Source organism: Corylus avellana, chromosome 10 (assembly GCF_965113065.1).
Source record: "Corylus avellana chromosome 10, dhCorAvel1.hap1.2, whole genome shotgun sequence".
NCBI lineage: Eukaryota > Viridiplantae > Streptophyta > Magnoliopsida > Fagales > Betulaceae > Corylus > Corylus avellana.
This window is the reverse complement of record NC_142499.1, coordinates 9,258,029-9,267,003: the sequence shown is the minus strand read 5'-3', so window position 1 is coordinate 9,267,003 and position 8,975 is coordinate 9,258,029. Positions and strand designations below refer to the sequence as shown.

The window sequence follows — 8,975 nt, the reverse complement described above, 5'->3', positions numbered from 1 at the left end:
TACCATTGAATTTGTGATTGATTATTATTAAATTTTAATCAAATTGTGATTTTAAAAGTCACCTCATTTTTTTAGGGATACAAAATAGACTTTTATAATTACTCGTCACTCCACCGAGTAATGTTAAAAATGTTAAAAGTCTCTCTCGTGTTACTCTTGTATCTTTTTTAAAGATGATGTGGCTTTTAAAATCATTATTGAATTTTGTATATCTATTAATGTGGCTTTTTAGATTTTCTTTCCTTTGGATCAAGTATATCTATTAATGATTTTTATAAGGGGATTTTAAGGTATAAAGATAGATTTTTTTTTTTTTGGTGTTGAGTATTGACTTTACTTAAATTTCGATCATAATCTTAAACTTAGGGGTGTCAATGCAGGCGGTTAAAAACCGTCCGCTAACCGCTATAACCATTAACCGCTTAACCGTATTAACCGCTAACCGCCTAACCGCTATAACCGCCTAGCGGTTAGCGGTTATTGGGTTTACTAACCGTAATCGCTAACTGCCTTTTTATATAATATATTTTTATAATTATAATCATAAAAATATTTATACATATAACATAATCACTTGATCATTAAATCACAATTTTTTTAAAAAATAATTAAATCACAATTTGAGTATTAATATATTATCACTATAATTTATATGATTATATCATATAATCACTTAATCATTAAATCATAATTTTTTTAAAAAATAATTAAATCACAATTTGAGTATTAATATATTATCACTATAATTTATATGATTATATCATATAATCACTTAATCATTAAATCATAATTTTTTTAAAAAATAATTAAATCACAATTTGAGTATTAATATATTATCACTATAATTTATATGATTATATCACATTATCAATTGATCATTAAATATGAGGGAAATAGGTGGAGACAGAGATAAGAAAAGAGATACCATTTTATGAGGGAAGTAGACATAAATAAGTAAAGAAATATGGCATTCCCCATACCATTTTGAGGAGGGAAACAAAGCGGTAATACTGAAGTTTTAACAAGAGCATTTTTGTTACTTTAAGTGAAAGAAATTAATTTTATCTCTGCTTCAGAATAAAACATGCATTTTTTTTTTCTCTGCAACATTTTAAATAGTGAACTCGACCAAAATGCGAATGAACTGGGACATCCTCTCTCTCAGTAAAACCGGCTCAAACAACCCCTCACAACTGTTGAAATCCTTCTTGATTCAACTCTGCTTGTTAGACAAACATGCTTCATTATTTGCAACCAATACGCCCCAGCCAATGGCGGATCTAAAGGGGGCGGGCAGGGGCGCCCGTCCTTGCAAAATCTTGAGATAAAATTCTGGAAAAATGCACTTTACCCCTTGAAGTTTGACCTCTTTTTCAATTTGAACCCCCAATGTTTAAAAATTTGCAATGTACCCTCATAAAATTTCAATTTGAATCATCCGTTAGTCATTGTAGTCGAAGAAGATGGAAAGTCTACGACGTGAGACACATGTGATATTTTTAGTCTTTTTCTCCCCTGTTTGCCCCCGACCCACTGTGCGAAATGTCCACACTGCCATGGCATTTTGTACCGAGACATGCAGCTTGAAAATCTCCTTATCGATGATAACGAGGACTTGAAAGTTTCTAATTTCGGCTTGTCAGCGCTGCTGAAGCAACTTTGGAATGACCAGTTGCTCCACACGCAGTGTAGCACGCCGGCATATGTGGCTCCAGAGGTGTTGAGGAAGAAAGGGTATGATGGGGCCAAGGATGATATTTGGTCTTGTGGAGTAATTCTCTTCGATTTGCTTGCTGGGTATCTTCCATCTCAAGCTGATAACCTCATGAAAATGTAAAAGAAGGTTTTCAAGGCCGAATTCGAGTTTCCTAAATGGTTTTCTACTGATGCAAAGCAGTTGATATCCCAGCTCCTTGTTTCTGATCCCGCAAAGAGAATTTCAATCTCGGAGATAATACAAAATCCCTAGTTTCAAAAAGGGGTTTGTAAAGCCAATTTCGCTCTCAATCTAAGAATTAGTCGGAGATCAGAACGACAAGATGGATGAAAAGTCCATGTCACCACATTTTTACAACACTTTCGAACTCATTTCCTCGATGTCGTCCAGGTTCGCCTTGTCGAGCTTGTTCGAATGCGAGAGGAAATCCAGGTCCATGTTCACGTCCAAGTGCTCGGCTTCGGTGATCGTGACGAAGCTTCAGGTGTGTATGTTAAAAATGTGTATATGTTAGATGAGCAGTGTGGACATTTCACACAATGAGTTGTGGGCAACAGGGGAGAAAAAGACAAAAAATATCATGTGTGTCCCTCGTGTTGGACTTTACGTCTTCTTAGACAGTCTGAATGGTTCGAATTGAAAATTTTTCAAACTTCAAGAGGGTAAACTGCAAATTTTTAAATATTGGGGTCCAAATTGAAAAAGAGGTCAAACTTTAGGGGGTAAAGTGCATTTTTCCCTCAAATTTATACACAGGCAGTTTTTTTAGTATTTTTATACCTTAGCCCCTACTCTTTCTCCTCTCGCCCCTACTCCTCCTCCTGGACCTCCTCTTTCGTTGACAACTTTTTCTTTGATTGCTCCTCTTCTTGTTGGTAATTTGGGAATAAAGTTCTGCTTGAGGTTCTTTAAAGACTGGCTTGTAGGCGAAAACGAAGGAAAGAGAGAGAGTTTCTGAGTTATCCTAGAATGCGTGTGATGAGAGTGGCGGATCTGAGCGTAAGGCTAGAGGGGAGTGTTAAAATATGGTGCAATTTTAAGTATAATGGAACATAGCTGGGGAGCACTTTACATGGAACTTGAAAATGCGTTTTACGCCGATGGAGTGCCAAAATGTGCAGGTGCAAAATGGAGGGAGGAGAAGACATAAAGCAAGTGGGAAATTTTTTTGTTTTGTTTTTCTTTGTATCCGGACGCAGTGAGTAATGGGCATCAAACCACCAAAGTAGCTTTTGCACGTTTTCCTTCCAGGCGTAAGGCTCAATAACTCTATTTCCAGCTTTATGTAATTTCATGGTAGATGCCCATATTCAAAATTCATGGCTGTTGCCAAACGATGCCAATGGGCTTAAGAGTTGTAGTTGAACTCAACTTTCTGTTAGTGTATTTATGAAAGCAAGAAAGAAGTTTAGTATTTTTCTATTCAGTCCATTGAACATCCTAGGAATTCCATTCCATTATCAAAATACGTTGAAACCAAAAACTCTAAAAATTTTAACAGGACACATGTCTTGCATAGACGGTGCATTTTAATTCCATAACACTTCCATTTATTATGATTAAAAATAACTCCAAATAATTAATTGCATACATTGATAGATACTTACATATTGAAAGTAATTAATTCAGCATACAATATTTTGTTTGGATTGTTTCGAATAAAGAAAATATTTATGTTGATTTTTGATAAATCGAATAAAATATAATATTATTTTATATTAATTAATTATTAATCTTGCCCCTACATTAACGACATCCTAGATGCGCCACCGGCTCCATCGGCATTTGTTAGGTAGATGATGCTTCATTTGTTAATAATAGATGCAACAATTAAAAAGAAAGAGATAAGAAAACATATAGCATTTTAGGAGGAAAACCTGCAGAGACAAAGATAAGGAAAGAGCCAAGAGGGAGAGAGTCGGAGAGAGATTCAACTTGTGAGTTTGCTATCCAAACTCCAACTTGTCTAGATTTGAGACCGAGAGTGACTATGACTCTGTGAGTATATCCTCTGGAGACTGTCGACCTCTTCAATCCTCAATAAATTAAATTGCTTTATTTCTCTATCAACTATGTGTGTGGTCCGTGTGGACCCTTTCTCTGAGCTTTTGTTTCTCTGTGCACTGTGCTGGTGGTCTGTGTGGACTGTGGAGTGTGGAGCCTTTCTCTGAACTTTTCCTTTTGTACTTAAGTACTTTGTAGATCAATAGATCTGTAGATGAGTTACCAGTAGATGGGCTCATGGGCTGAGTCAGTGATGGACCCTTTATAATTTAAATGGACCCTTTCTCTTGTCCTTTGGAGTTCTTCTTTTGTAGTTATGTAGGCTCCTTAATTTGGGAATTTGGGCTCGTTGCTTAAGGAAATGTTGCAAACTCTAATATGATTGACTAAAATTTCTGAAGCTTTTTGATTGAGATATATCTAGGGGTGTAAACGAGCCGAGCTTGAGCGAGCTTCCCTTGTTCAAGCTTGGCTCATTTAAATTTTACTCGAGCTCGAGCTCGAGTCGAGCTCAAGGGCAAGTCAAAATAATCGAGCTCGAGCTAATAATAAGTCGAGCCGAGCCAGCTCGCGAGCTAGCTCTTATATTTAATGTTTTTGTTTTTAATTTTTTTTTTTAACTTCAAGTACTCTTAAACGGCTTAAGAAGTTAGTTTGCATATGAGTATTTGCTTAGCCTGGCTAGTCGAGTATGGAGCCTAAGTCAATATAGCAAGACATTTGATTTCAAAGAGAGAGGATATGCATCCTTTTATAGATAAGCAAACTTAGAGATTGATGTTTTCTTAATAATGTGGAACAAGTTAACAGGTTGCATTCAGACTGCATTGGGGCAACGCCCCCTACAAAAAAATATTTTTTTAACGTCTCTCTCTCAATCCCCCTCACCAATCACAACGAATCTTCCACCTGAACTCTCATTTCCCACTCTCTCACTCTCGCTCACCAGACAGGTAGTGATAGTGTTTGGGTCTGTTTGATTCTTCAATAGTTTATGCCTTTCGCAATCTCCCTCAATAGTTTCTGCTTGGTTCTTCTTCCTTTCTTTTGGGTCTACTCTAATTGAATCGAGGTCTTTTTAATGATTACTCTCTCTCTCTTTGATCACGAAGGGTCTAGAATTTTTCATTCTCTAACGCTTAAATATAAATGCAATTTAAAGGTTTTAATAATTATGAGATTTATAATTAATTATGTATTACTTAGTTTATATATATATATATATATATATATATATATATATATATATATATACACACACACACGAGCTTATACGAGCTGTTCACGAGCTTAGTCGAGTCGAGCCGAGCTTGCTTCGTTTAATATTCGAGCCATGATTTGTGTTCATGAAGTGCTTCATTTAATATTCGAGTCGAGCACGAGCCGAGCTTATGTGAGCCGAGCCCGAGCTTGCTCGCGAGACGCTTCGCTCACTTAACAGCCCTAGATATATCTCTCATTTTCATCATTTTGTTTATCTTATTCTAATAAAAACGATATTGTTATTATTATTTTTTTTGTAAGGTACATTTTATATACTTTGGGATTTTGTCAAGCATCAAAGAGTTTCAGAAGATTATTGCCAATCTCAGGTATGTTTTTGTTATTGTTTGTTCTTTTTATTAATTCATTTTTTTGTAATTTTTTATACTAATAGGCTAATAGCTATTGAAATATGCTAATAATTTTATTATAATATCATTAGAGTATGTTTCATTAGCCATGAATTGCTTAGTGTGAGAAGTATTAAAACTAATACATAAATAATTTTTCAGGTTTCTGAAAAATCTTAGATTACATCATGGGAAGCCAAAAACAATTGATGCATTTTTTAAGAAAAAGATGCTGATTCAAATTCTAAAATGTCTCCCTCGACATCCAATCATTAAACTTTAGCTTCTGAGCAACGTTCTTCTAAGATGCCAAGAATTGAATCTCAAGTAGTTGTACTCTACAACATGTTCTAGGGTTACGTCTCAAATATGGGAATATTCTGTTAATCAACATGATGGAATTAGATGTGCTTATCTTAAAGTCGGTCCGCATATGTTCATTTCTTCTAATAGTTCTGGATATCTGTTTTCGGGAACTGAAAAAAATTGTCGAAGATTTCAATCATTTTGGTATAAGATGTTTAATTTGTTAGAATATTCTTCTGAAAAAGATGATGCTTATTATTTACCATGCTTTCTTTTTGCTAAAAAGCCAACGAGGTAGTTTGGAGGTAGTGCATTTACAATTGAAGTATTTTGTAATTGGAAGAAAGTTAATGATGGTATACATTGTTTCTTTTTTTTGGTCCATATGGGAAATGGACCATGTTCACCTTATAATAATGTTGCTAAGCGTTGTGACAATTTGATGGACCAATCTCAATATATTGATAAGGTGATATAGATAAGCATACTTTGGAAGAAAAATTGAACACTCGATTGCGATTGAAGACTTCAATCGATTCTATTCGGTATTTAGCATCTCAAGGATGTGCTTTTAGAGGTTACAATAAAGGTCCCGATTTAAAAAATCGTGGCAATTTTCTTGAGTTGATAAAAATTGTGTCCAATTACAACGAGGATGTTGCTAAGGTTGTTTTAGAAAATGCTCCACAAAATGCAAAACATACTTTACATCATGTCCAAAAAGATATTTTACATGTCTTGGCAAAAAGGGTGCGAGATGCAATTCATGAAGAAATTGATGATTCAAAATTTTGCATTTTTGTTAATGAGACATGAAATGAGTCTAAGAGAGAACAAATAGCTATTATTTTGAGATTTGTTAACAAAGATGGTTTTATACAAGAACACTTCTTTGATATTATCCAAGTTAAAGATACATCGGCATTGACTTTAAATGATAAAATATCTTATGTTTTTTTCTCAAAATTTTCTTGATATTCAAAGTACTCGTGGACAAGGGTATGATGGTGCTAGCAATATGCGTGGTGAATGGAAATGATTGCAGGCATTATTTCTTAGGGAAAATTACAATTTACCCCCTCAAAGTTGACAGCGTTTTTCAATTCGAACATCAAAGTTTTAATTTTTGCAATCCACCCCCACAAAGTTTCAATTTTTTTCAATTTGACCAATATTATCCCAAAATTCCCATATTGCCCCTGATTTTTTTTTAAAATTTTTTTTTATGAAAAAAAAAAAAACCAAATTTGAGGGTGCAAAAATGGCCAGATTTGCCAAAGGGGTGGCTACAACCACCTGAATTTTTAAATTTTTTTTTTATAAAACATAAAAAAAAAAATAAAAATTTAGGGCAATATTGGAAATTTTGGATACAATTGGTCAAATTGCAAAAATTTGAAACTTTGGGGGGGTGGATTGCAAAAATTTAAACTTTGGTGTTCGAATTGAAAAACGCTATTAACTTTAGGGGGGTAAACTATAATTTTCCATATTTCTTAACAAATGTTCTTGTGCATACTATGTTCATTATTTTGCACGTTGATTACAATTAGCATTAGTTGCTGCATCTCGAGAGGTAGTCTGTGTTCATGAGTTCTTCTCAAATTTGAATTTCATTATCAATGTGGTTAGTGCTTCATGTAAACGTCATCGTGATCTACAAGATGCTCAAAAAGCAGATATCTCACATTTGATAGCTATTGATGAATTTGAAACTGGAAAATGAGCTAACTAAATTGGCACTTTGAAACGAGTTAGTGATTCTCGTTAGGGTTGGCATGTTCATTCTATTTGTAGCCTACTAAGGTTGTTTAATCCTGCTTGTTCAGTGCTTGAAAATATTATAAAAGAATGATCCATTTACTCTCAACGGGGGGATGCTAATACTACTTATAAAATGATTATATCATTCAAATTCATATTCATTTTACATTTGATGAGGGAAATCATGGGTACTACTGATTGTTTTTGTCAACATTTGCAACAAAAATCTCAAGACATCTTAAATGATATACAGTTAGTTTCTAATACAAAAACACTCCTCTAAAAATTGAGAAATGAAGATTAGGATAATTTGCTTGAAAAAGTAATCTCATTCTCCAAGCAATTTGAAATAGATATTCCGGATTTGGGTACTCGTTATGTTGAAGGTTGAGGTTGTCATCAACGGGATCACATTATGGTGGAACATCATTATCATTTTGACATATTCAATGCTACTATAGACTTTCAATTGCAAGAGCTCGATAGTAGATTTGGTGATAGGGCAATGGAACTCTTGACACTTAGTTTAGCTTTGGATCCAAATTATGCTTATAAATCATTTAATATTGATGATATATGTAGTCTTCCAGAGAAGTACTATTCCCTTGATTTTTCCGAGCAGGAGAAAATTATTTTGAGATTTCTGTTGAAGCATTTTGAAGTTGATATGCTTAATCATTTGAAACTACAAAGATTGTCTTCCATTGCAGAATTATGTCGAGGATTGATAGAGGTAGGAAAATCAGATACATACTATTTTATTGATAGATTGATTTGTCTTGTTTTGACTCTTCTGGTGTCTACAGCAACTACTGAACAAGCATTTTCTGCAATGAAAATTGTTAAAACAAGACTTCGTAACAAAATGGAAGATGAGCTTCTTGGAGATAATTTACTTGTCTACATTGAAAGGAAAATTTCCGAAAGCTTTGATTCAGATTTGATACTTGATGATTTTGTTTCTCTAAGACCGCGTAAAATGTAATTTTAGGCACTTTGTATTTTGTATTTTCCTTTATTTTTGTACTAGTGCCTACATGTTAACTGATATATCAATTTGACATATATTTATGAAGTCAAATAGATATGCTTTTTGTGATACATATATTGTGGTATAATTTATTTTTTGATTGTATATACCTTATTATAATAAAAATATAATGTATAAAGAGAACTAAAAAAGTAGTGGACGTCCGATACTGTTGGGGCGTACATCTGGTACTATTTACCCAGCGGTCCAAAGGTTATAGCGTACATCTAGGTATTATCAAAGGGTTAACCCAAAAGTAGAGTACGTCCAGTACTATTGGGGCGTATGTCCGTGTACTATTTGCAGAGTACAGCGTACTATTGGCAGAGTACGTCTGGTAGTCCGCCAACGTACATCCTCACTTAAAGATAAGAGTGTACGTACGGTGGTCCCCGGGCGTACGTCCGGTCTCAAAGTCCAAAATTTTCAAAATGCCTTTACAGCTGTCCCTAGTGATCCAAAATCCAAATTAACCCTTTAACTAAGCTACCTAAGCTTAGTTAATTATTTGCGTCACTACATTCTCATCTCCTTATAAAAA

The 8,975-nt window shown here is 34.2% G+C and overlaps 1 pseudogene; it reads left to right on the top strand.

Moving 5' to 3' along the window:
- Window positions 1-1,133: 1,133 nt before the first annotated feature.
- On the top strand, window positions 1,134-3,967 carry LOC148583319 (CBL-interacting serine/threonine-protein kinase 25 pseudogene; annotated as a pseudogene).
- The last annotated feature ends 5,008 nt before the right edge of the window (window positions 3,968-8,975 follow it).